General features: G+C 45.1%; 1 long non-coding RNA gene across 2 annotated transcripts; it reads right to left on the minus strand.

Annotated features, from left to right (window-relative positions):
* Positions 1-1,125: 1,125 nt before the first annotated feature.
* LOC110597984 (uncharacterized) lies at positions 1,126-11,476 on the minus strand. Of its 2 annotated transcripts, XR_013426947.1 has the most exons (3): positions 11,299-11,476; positions 6,332-9,092; positions 1,126-5,510 (listed from the first exon to the last, which is right to left on the minus strand). It is a non-coding gene; the product is annotated as an uncharacterized LOC110597984 (long non-coding RNA). The 2 variants fall into 2 exon arrangements; XR_005730437.2 differs by lacking the exon at positions 6,332-9,092.
* Positions 11,477-11,479: the final 3 nt, after the last annotated feature.

Consider the following 11,479-nt stretch of genomic DNA (forward strand, 5'->3'; position numbering starts at 1 on the left):
CCAACAGAAACTTTGAATCCTTTGATCAATCTCTTCCCTTCCCCATCTACCACCCTCTGCCAGCCTCTGGTAACCATCATCCCACTTCCCACTTTTCAACACCTTTAGATTTCTCATATGAGTGAGACCATGCAGTATTTGTCTGGCTAATTTCACTTATCACAATGTCTTCCAGGTCCATCCATGTTATCTCAAATGACAGGATTTGGGAATAAATCTTTATTTATTTATTTATTTGGTTTTTATTAGTTACACATGACAGTACAATGATCTTGACAAATTATACATTTGAATCAATTGGGGTATAATTTCTCATTTTTCTGATTGTACAGGTTGCAGAATCACATTGGTCATACAGTCACCTATATACATACAGCAATAATAATGTCTATTTTATTCTGCTGCCCTTCCTATCCCCAGGAATAAACCTTGATGCAGATTTTTTTCAATATTTTGTTGATGATGGATCTTTATTTATATGCAGTGCTGAGAATCGAACCCAGTTCCTCATGCATGTTAGACTTTACCACTGAGCTCAACCCCAGCCCTGAAGCGGATTTTAAATGGAGCAACCTAAGTTCATGAGTCATGCACATGAGGTGATTCACATACGTAATCCCAGCAACTTGGAAGGCTGAGGCAGGAGGATCAAAAGTTGTAGCTAGCCTCAGCAGCACAGTAGTAAAGCACCCCTGGGTAAGATTCCCAGTACCAAAAGAAAAAATTAAAAAACAGATTCATGAGTCATTAGCATAGAAACAATGACATTCAAGTGATGAATGTGAAAGAAATAACCTCAAGAAAACTATGGGTATATAAAATAAGAAAAAGGCTGAAGTCAGAGGATTGGGGTATAGAAGAGGCTGAAGATTCTGGAAAAAGGAGAAAAATGATGGGATCAAGTCTTTAAAAAGATTGAAGAGGATAATTTATGAAGATAATGAAGCAGGAAACTTTGAGGGAAAAAGGGGGGGAAATTATAATTAGTGGGATTACAGCTTGGTTTGTATACAAACTAAAACAAGGGAATTCATAGCTAACCTTTATTTGTTCAGTTAAATAAATAAGGCTACTTGCTATATCAGTCAGATTCTACCAGAGAAACAGGACCAGTAGGAGACATGCTTACATATGCATACAGGAATTTATTGTGTTCAAAAAAATTATAGCCACAGGGGGTAGGGTATGCCTATAATCCCAGCTACTGGGGAGGCTAAGGTGAGAGGATTGTCAAGTTCAAGGCCTGCTCAGGAACTTAGCAAGATCTTCAGCAACTTATTGAGACCCTGTCTCAAAATAAAAAACAAAAAGGCCTCGGGATGTAGCTCAATGGTAAAGCACCATTGGCTTCAATCCCCAGTACCTAAATAAATAAAAAATAAAAATATAGAAGTCCACTGTTTTGGACTAAGCCTTAAAAGCCCACACTAAAAATTAAAATGAAGTAATCTGTGCTAAAGTTCTACACCCAAAATGAAGCCAGCCTTCCAAAAAATCAGGAGGGAAAAAAACCTCAAATTTCCTAAATAGCCAGTTTCAATTGACATGATAATGAAGTTTCTTGCAAAGGGTAATCTGAAGTAACTTTGTTAACAAATCAGTTATTTTCCTATGGTTTCATATTCTTATGCCCACTTTGAGAGGAAATAAACTTTGAAATGACCCATCCCTTCTTCATTCTGTTTCTGCTTTCTTTAGCCTGTCTATAAAACCAACCCCTTTCATTGAGCTCATGGAAATATTATTCTATGTATTAGCCTGATTCTAGTATTATGGAAAAATCAGACTGGTGAGAAACTCAGTGACACTCAGCGAACCTCAATGGGCTCCCACTTGAAAATTCTGGGCCCTAAGCAGTGAGCTTACAGGGTTTTTATAGGGCGGTGCAGGAGATCGGGTTATAAGGGTGGTACTGGCTGCTAATAGGTGGGTTTGAAATTTGGGTTGCTCAAGTGGGAACAGCAGCTAGGGCAGGGCAGTAAATCTGGCTACAGAAGCAGAAATGGCCAGTTATCTCTGTGAAGAGACTTCTACTTGGTTCTGGGCCCACCTCTGGTTTAACTGATAACTTCTCCTGTGGCCTACTGGATCTGTTTTGGATATTTTTCCTGTTCATTCCCCTCTTTTGGTGCTTTTTCCAACTTGTGGATCAGCATCAACCTCAGGATGTTGGGAGAGTGAAACTCCTCATTTTCATCAGGTTCCTCCTGGCCAAGGGGCCTATATTGGGTTACTAGTAGTTACAGTTTGATTGACTCTAATCATGGATGAAAGTGGGTAATGAGATTGAGGATACAAGGACCCAATAAAAGTGCCAACAGGATTATGAGGAGGGAGCCAGTCACGTGGAGGAGCCATGAAGGTCAACTCCAGATGTTATTCCAGTGGCTCCAGGAATCTGCTAATTCCTGTCATTTATGTGGAACTCAGTCCTATAGTTGCTGGGCCATATCCCTGATGATCTCCAATTGGTTTGCATAACAGCATTCTTCATTTAGGAAGAGTCAGATTCCTCCCTTTTCAGCTGTTATTAAGTCTATTCCCCTCCTATTTTGCAAAACTACCTCAGCCAGATAGGGGTACTAATGATTTGGCCCACTTGTTCAGTATCATGTTAAGTCCTTAAATGGTTTGTAGTAAAAGGTGGTTGATGAAGTGATTCCTCCAATGCCTGTACCTATTCTGGCTATTATCCCCAATCCAATTAGCAGCAGTATGAACTGGATGGCTCTCCTTGATTGTAGATGGGCCATGAGGTTATGGGGAGGGTTTGGTTATTAGCTACTATGTTCATCTGAGGGATAAGGAAGGCCAAAGCACAGGTCCTTGTCTAATTAGTGGGCAGACATACATAAGCCTTCTGTCTCACATATAATGAATAGGCCTTGTTGGGGGTGGCACCATGTTGTGTTTGTGGGCCATCCACCTGTTAATGCTTGGTCACGTTGGTCCCTAGTTAAATTGCCAATGAAGGCTCTGCCCCTTCATTGCTGTCATGCATTCAGGAGCCTGTTGAGTCAGTATGACTGCCCCTAAATGGGTCTCATGGATGAATTTGGAGGGGGCTCTGTGGCTGTAAAATTTCCCAATAGTATTGGCGTGGCTAATAAGTAATCCATGGATAAGCACAACCAGCAATATTTGGCCAGCTGAAGGTTGGTATCATTAAGAAGGTAGTGGGGCTGCACTTAGCAACAGGTCCAACTGGGAGTCCAAATTAAGAGGCGTGGGTGGTTTGTATGGAATAAGGGAGTGGGGAGTGGGTGCACAAGTCCGGGCCCACCCAAGAGACTGAAGGGATGATGAGGCCTGGGTTGAAGGTAACAAGTAGTTCCCCAAGTTCCACAGTAGCCATTCCATAAACATAAGTTGTCCCCTTATGTCTGCATGGTTGTCTGTGGAGAGGCAGGGTGTAAAATGAGTGCTGGGTTCAGTGTACTGGGAGCACGTGTAGCGAGCATGTGGAAAGGGAGGTATGTATTTTATGATAACAAAGTATGAAAGATAGGTAACAACATAAGTTCCCTTTCCCATTGTCAGTTTGCTAGGGTTATAGTAACCCATAAAAGAGAGGTGGCAAAGTGTAATCCAGGAGCATTAATAGCTGAAAGGAATGGGGAGGGGAGTGTGTTCAGGCTATAGACAACCAGACAGCAGCACAACTTCCTACTCTAAGGAGATAGCAGGAGGCTAGTCACAATCTCTGACCCATGTCCAATCTTAGGGTTCAGTGACATCTAATCCAACAGCAAGGCATATAGCAACAGTGCTTATTAGCAGCAAGGGATAGATGTGACAGAGGGGGTTCATTTATATTTTGATAGGTGAATCCTCAAGCTTCTGCTGTGCACTGACCGACCAGCCTCTGGAGTACGGTCAGAGCAGGGCTGGAGTTCTATTTGCTGTGGATTCCTGGGTCATTCTCTGTGCTTAATTTAATGGGGGTAGTTGGGTCCCATACTGTTTGCCAATTGTTAGGGTCTGTTAGAATTGCATTCTTCATCTAGGAGTGATGGATCCAGGGAGTAACACATGCAACCTTAACAGAAGTGGGAATTGCCAATATTACCAGATGGGGACCAGTGGGCTGGAATGGCTCCTTTTTCCAATCCTTTACCCAAATCATGTCTCCTGTTTGGTGGGGATGAGCCCAGTTACCCATGGGGATGGGGATCCTTTCTGAAACTTCTTGGAAGGTATGGTGTAGGATTTTTCCCAGGGCTTGGAGATGTCAAGACATTTCCAAGTTTCCAATCTGCTTGAGGTCTCCCCTAAACCTGAGAGGGGGATCTGCCATAGAGAATCTCAAAGGATGAGTGGTTAACCAGAGGGTTGTGGGGTACAGTGTGCTCTTTGTAGGGCTAATGGTAATATTACCATTCAGGGGGACTGAGTTTCCTGGCAGAGTGCAGCTAAAGTGGTTTTCAAGATCCAATTCATGTGCTCTACTTTACCTGAGCTTTGAGGTCTATATGCTGCTTGGAGTTTCCATTTTATTTTTAACATCTGAGCCAGGCCTTGGTCTATTTCTGCAATGAAGCCCAGTCTATTATCTGATCCGATAGAGAGCAGAAGCCTGTATCTGGGAATAACTTCTCTCGAAAGGGCCTTTACTACTTCTGCCTTTTCTGTGCTTCTAGGAAAAGCTTCAACCCACCCTGAATAAGAACAGACAAGGACCAGGAGGTATTGGTATTCCCAACAGGTCTTGACCTCTGTGAAATCTATCTGCACATCCTTGAAAGGCCTGGTTCCTGTTGTTTGTACCCCGGGGCTTAATTTAGTGTTAGTTTGTGCACATGTGCTACAATACTGGGGCAAAGAGTCTTTGGTCAGGCAGCTTCCACCAGCTACCTTCTTCCTTTATTCCTTTGCCTACTGTTCCTCTTCCTTAGTATAATTAGGGGTAGGAGGCAGCTCTGGGGCCCTCAAGAGCTTGGTGGTTTGATTCAGCTCTCTGAGGGAACTTAGTTTCTCTGCAGCCTCCTTTGCCACCCGGTCAGCCAGGTGATTTCCCCTGCTGACACAGTCTGAGCCTTTTTTGTGGCCCCTGCACCCTGGGATGGCTCCCAGACTGCATCCATCATTTGGAGATTTTTCTTCCTTCTTCTTAATCTCTTTTCCTTCTGATGTCAGTAGCTTTCTTTCCTTGTAGATCACTACATTCACATGCAGGGTGGCAAAGGCATTCTTTGAATCAGTATAGATTTTGCCCATCATAATGCCTGGGCCAATGCCCAAAGTTGAGCTAGCTATGTGTACCATCCTTGCAACAGGGCTTCAGCCTATGTGATATCATTAGCAGCAGTGACTCTGAACCCAGCTTTCCATTGTCCTCTCTGGACAAATCTGCTTCCATCTGTAAAGAGTTCAAGTTCCGAATCTGTGAGGGAGACATCCATTAAGTCTGGTCTGTTACAGTCAACTCCATCCATCATTTCCTCACAGTTGTGATCTGGAGGCCCTTTGTCTGTTGGCAGGAAAGTAGCAGTGTGATGGCAAAACCAGACCTGGTTATGAAATGAAATTACAAAAACATTACAATAAGAAACCAATGCCTGGGGAAGGGGTCAGTTCTGCTCCCCTCTCTCAGCCTTTCTCCAGGAAGCCTAATTAACCATGGGCCCCTACCTTTTGGGTTGTAAATAACTGCCCTAAGAATCTGACTACTCCTTCTTGAAATGTAACAGATGCCTGTGAAAAGAGCTGTCCTTATCTGTTTCTGTAAGCATCCTTTATGTTAGAGACCCTGCACAGGGCCTTCAGCTGCATAGATTAGGAAATGTTTTTTGTTTTTTTGTTTTTTTTTTAAAGAGGAAAGCCCCAGTGATAGGGTGGGTCTAAGATGATGTCAAATAATCTATAAATATTGTGAAAAACTGTGGACCAGGGCTCAGAATTTGGAGTTTTGTTTTCCTCTGGGCCCGCCAGTGTAAAATAAAGTTTGGAGTTCTCCTCTCTTGAGTGCTGCTTGCTGTTTCTCGCCATCTGTTTCCCTGTAACAGCAGGGTTTGAATTCACATGGTTTCAAACCTGACTCATGAGTTTTCACATAGTAGTCCTTGATAATGAGCTACATTGGAACAGGTTAACCATTTGTGTCCTTGCCCATTCATTAGTGCCATGACAGCATGGGGAATCTCAACATTAATCCTATCCCAGGGTGTGCTTTTTGACTTCCTCGATTAAGGTTACCATACATAGCAGCCAAGGCCTGAAAACATGGTGGCCACCCTGAGGCAACTGGGTCCATGTGTTTTGACAGGTAGGCCACAGGCCGCTGCTATGGACCCACTGTTTGGGTAAGGACTCTGATTAACACTCTCTTTACCTCCTGGGAAGCCTTTTCTTGGTCCTGTCTCCAGTTCAGAGGGTCCTTTTCAGAACCTGCTGTGACTTCACAGAGTGATTTGGCCAGACTAGAATATCTAGGTATCCAGATGCGGCAGAACCCTGCTGCTCCAAAGAATTCTTAGGCGTCCTTTTCAGTCTTTGGTTGTTGAATGGAGCAGATGGCCTGTTTTCTTTCTGGACCTAGGGTGTGTCATCCTTCAGAAATGATGAACCCGAGGTACTGGATCTCTTGCTGCACATTGGGCCCTTTTCCAAGAAACTCTGTAGCCTGCCCGGCAGGCCAACAATGCTTTTGTTCCTTCCCAGCATTTCTCACAGATGGGGCTTGCCAGGAGAAGGTCATCCACATATTGGAACAAGGTACAGCCTGGGTTTTCTTTCAAAAAAGTTGACAGGTCTGCTACTAGAGTTTCTCACAACAGGGTGGGTGAATTTTTGAATCTCTGAGGCAGTCTAGTCCAAGTCATTTGTGGGTTTTTTCCCCCTTTGGGGTATTCCCACTAGAAAGTGAATAGAGGCTAGCTAGCCAGGGCCAGGCAGAGGCAGAAGAAAGTGTCTTTTAGGTCCAGACAGGTGAACCAGCTTGCTTATGGTGGCAGGAGGCTCAGGAGAGTATAGGGGTTGGGAACCACTGGGTGCAGCATGATAATGGCATTGTTGATTGCCCTTAGGTCCTGGACAGGTCAGTAGTCACTTCTTCCTGCCTTCTTGACAGGCAGCAGTGGGGTGTTCCATGGCAACTGGCATTCAACCAGTATTCCTGCATCCTTAAGCCACTGCAAGTGGGCATGAATCCCCAGACATGCTTCCCATGGCACTGGATATTGTCTCTGCCTAACATGGAGAGCCCCAGGTTTGAGATCTACCATTATGGGTGCATGGTTGTGAGCCAAGCTGGGGGCTCTTTCTCAGCCCAGACATCAGGAAACTCCTCCAACAGGCAGGTGGACCTATTGCACAGTAGTCGGTACCACCGGCACCTAAATTACCCAGCAGTTGTGTGAATCCTGGATGTGCCAGCTAGGAGGACACATGGTGACTCACAAATTCTTGTACCTACCAGAATGCCCAATTCTCCTGATGGGAAGAGACATACTAACAAAGCTCAGAGCCCAAATCACCTTCACCCAGGGAGGGCTCACAGGTCTTACGTTGAGGGAACCAAACATCCTTATCATGGCAGGACTATACCGACTACTGTGCTGAGTAGGGCCACAGGTATAGTGACCATGGAGTGTTCAGTGACTGAATCAACCACGAAAGTCATTAACTGGCTACCCACTTTCATTTTGACTGTGGGTTCTCAGGGGCTCTGTAGTAAGGAGCCTGGTTTTCCCTAGTCTGCCTTGATTCTGGCCAGACTAATGAGGTTCTAGGTTTCTGGTTTAGGTTGCCATTTTTGTCTTCTTCCCTGAGCAGTCTTGTTGGGTCCTTACATTGGTCCCTTATGATGAGGACATTCATTTTTTCAGTGGCCAGTCTCCTTGCAATAGGCTCAGTGGTCTTGTCAGAGCAGGGCTCTTCTATTGGGTCCCCCCTTTCATGGTGGGGCTGACTACCTAGTCAGGTTTTGCTAGAGCTGCAGCCAATAAAGACACCTTGATTTTCATTTTCTTTTCGGCTTCCCATTTGGCCTCATGGTCTTGATTCACAAAGACCTTGTTTGCCTCTTCTATCAGCTGGGTGACATTCATTCCAGCGAGCCCTCAAGTTTTTGGAATTTCCAGTGAATGTCAGTGTAGGTTGGGCCACACAAACACTGTGTTGACCATTCATTGGTTTTCTGATGTTTCTGAGTCAAAAAGAGTGTACATTCAGAAGACCTCACACATTTTCTCGTAGAAGTAGCTGGTGACTCCTTTGGTTTCTGGATAACTGCTGCGGTTTTGAAGGTGTTAATTGGTTTTTTAGCTCCTGCCAAGCCTGTAGGAGGGCACCACAGTATTGACTGAGGGCTCCTTGTCCATCCACTATAATGAAGTCCCAGGCAGGCCAAGCATCAGGGATGCCTCAGTTGCCCAAGCTTCTGCATCTAGGGTTCCTGCTGGGGTTTTCCCCTTGGAGCCAGCTGTGAACATCTGTCAAGATTCATTGTCACTCTTCCATGTTGAAATATGGAAGGATCTGGTGGCAATCATGCCAAGTAGCTTGGTAGTTCTGAAATATGGACTCTGGGAGGCTGATCATGGCTTGGGGCTTCTCTGAATAGGATGGTGTGTAGGGTCTCCAGTTTAGGAGATCTGTGGTACTAAAAGATTGGTAATACAGGATAGAGCACCTAGGCTGGACAATGTTGTCCCATTGATCTGTGATAGCCCCTGCATTTCCTGGAATGGCATCTTGAGGGTCACAGTCAAAGGGGATGGTTCTTGGGATGAACAATGGCATTGCCTCATGGGCTGTGGACTTGGCCTCCAGGCCAGAGGAGAGCTTGGGGTACTGTCCGGACTGGGAGGCTGCTGAAAAGGTTGAGGGGGACTCACTGAATGCAGCAGGGTGTCTGGGAGATGCAGTATTGGTTGCCTCGATGGTGACAGCATGCTAGGAGCGTTTGGGGGGCAGCACAGCTGGCTCATCCTCTGGGTCCTCTTGCAAAACAAGCTTGATCAGCTCATGGTCTTTGGGATTCTTTACCTGGGCCACAAAAATTGCTTTGCCCGTACAACCAGAGATAAGAAAAATTGTGCTCTATATGTGTGATATGAATCTTCATGCATTCTGTTGTCATATATAACAAGCTAAAATTAAAAAAAGAAAATGTAGTATATATATACATAATGGAATATTACTCAGCATTAAAAGAGAATAAAATCATGGCATTTGCAAGTTAAAAAAAAAAAAAGCTGCTTTGTCCCTTTTTGTTAGCACATCAGACCCAAGGAGGCAGGCTTTGGGCTATCTGAAGCCAGGATACAGTGGAACTGATTTGGGTATCTGGGGATCCCTATTACAACCTGATAGACGGCCCTAACAGTACTTCTTCAGAGGGCCATTCCAATTTGCACAGTGTGTGCAACTTTCCTGGAGACATTTGATCCCATAGTCTCCTGAGAATCCCTTCTTGAAATTTTTAAGTCTAAGGTTTCAAGGAACTTCCACCCATGGTAGTCAGGTAGTGCTCTCTACTTCCCACCCTATGTGTTCCCCTCTTTGAATTGGTGATACAAAGACAAACAAGGGAGGGTGCCCCTTCAAGAGAAGAGACCAACCAGATGTCTGCCTGGCTGCCTTCAAAAAGAACTTAGGTACCTCTTAGCATCAATGGTGGGGTCAGCCTCATGACTCTGGATCCGGTTGCCCAGATGCCACCTTAAGCTACATGAGGGCCAGTGTGGAATTGCAGAACAGACCCATTCAGACTCTGTAGCTTTCTGTCATGGAGCAACAAACTCAAATCTGAGATGCCAGCAAATCAGATCGTTCATCCAAACATTCACACATCAAAGTTTATTGCATTTCCTCCCCACTTTGGGAGGTCCCTGACCTGTAGAGTTTCTTTTGGGGACTGATCAAGCTCCCCTTCCGCCCAGTGGGATGGAACCTGACTAGGGACTGACTTTTCCAGGGTCTTACTGGGTCCGGATGAGTTGCCAGGTGAGTTGGTAGATTTCTTCTTGGAGTTGCCGTTGGAGTCTGGTTGGGGCAAGGCTGCCTCCAGCCTGGGTTGGAACTCCAGGGTAAAGGAGGAACTAGAATACTTATGGGTGGTGCACCACCTTATGAGTCCCTTCCTACTCAGTGCAGTCCAGCCACTGGCTGTTGGCTCGAAGAATCAGAATGGTTGGAATCTTTCTGGTGCCTCCAGAAATGTGGAAAAATAGACTGACAAGAAACCAAGTGACACTTGAAGTAGGAGAACTTGGGTTTATTTATGCTAGCGGACACAGATGAGCTCACACTTGAAAATTCTGGGACCCAAACAGTGGGGTTACAGCGCAGTGCAGGAGATCAGGTTACAAGGAGATAAGGCAGTGAAGGAGATCAGGTTACAAAGTGGTACTGGCTTCTAATAGGTAGGTATGCAAGTAGGGGTTGTTTAAGCCAGAACAGCAGCTAGGATAGGGCAGGAAGCTTGTGGTGGGGAGCCTGGTTTCAGAAGCCAAAATGACCACTATCTCGGTATGAGGACTTCCACTTCTCTTCTCCTGTAGCCCACTGGATCTGTTTTGGGTAATTTTCCTGTTCACTAGAATTGCAAGATCTTTAAAATATATATATATATATATATATATATATATATATATATTTTTTTTTTCCCCCAGCGCTGGGGATTGAACCCAGGGCTTTGTGTATGTGAGGCAAGCACTCTAGCAACTAAGCTATATCCTCATCCCTAAACGGTATTTTTGATGGGATGGTCATCCCTGGAATCCCATCTCTTCCAGAAGAAGGTCATTCCATCTCTTCCAGAAGAGATGGAAAACTACTTAAGGCTGTTGAACCCCTAAGGATACATTTTGAGAATAACAAGTAGAGCTTTACAGTTCCCTTCCATGTGCCAACTTCTAAAATAAGGACATGGAGCTGACCTCCATCGAGCTGGTCTCCTCAGCTCAGACATGTGACACAGGGGACATACAGTGGCCTTGGGCTCAGCAAGAGATGAATACAATGTGACTGTCCAGAACACAGGGTGGTCCAGATCTATAAAACTGACTGGATATTGCAGCACCCTTAACTCCCACAATTAACAAAACCACCCGCACCACACGGACGTGTGAAACAACTTCTGAGGCAATAAAATGTACAAAGTGAGGATCACTGCCATCGTTTACAGAATTGTCCCGTTTCCCTTTCTTACCTATAATCACCTCTCTGCCACTAAAATAGTGAAAATTGTATTCAGCACAAGGGCATTTCTGGAGGAATCGATCAAGTGCCTTGGATCACTGTCTACTTGATTCGTAGCTGAGGAGGAAAAAAAAATGAGAAGAAAACACTCACGCAAATCTAGGCCTGGAAACCTGAAAGCCTGAAGGTGGTGCCGGGCTCGGTTCCCAGTACCGGCATCAGCCACTGTCGTCTATGCCTTTTGCATCCGGGTTCGCGCCCGAGCGCATGCCCGAAGTTAACGGCTGCGCGGCCGATGTGCGTGCGCATGCGTCCTCCGCCAGGGGAAACTTAC

The sequence above is a fragment of the Ictidomys tridecemlineatus genome, chromosome 10 (genome assembly GCF_052094955.1).
Source record: "Ictidomys tridecemlineatus isolate mIctTri1 chromosome 10, mIctTri1.hap1, whole genome shotgun sequence".
NCBI classification, from domain to species: Eukaryota; Metazoa; Chordata; class Mammalia; order Rodentia; family Sciuridae; genus Ictidomys; species Ictidomys tridecemlineatus.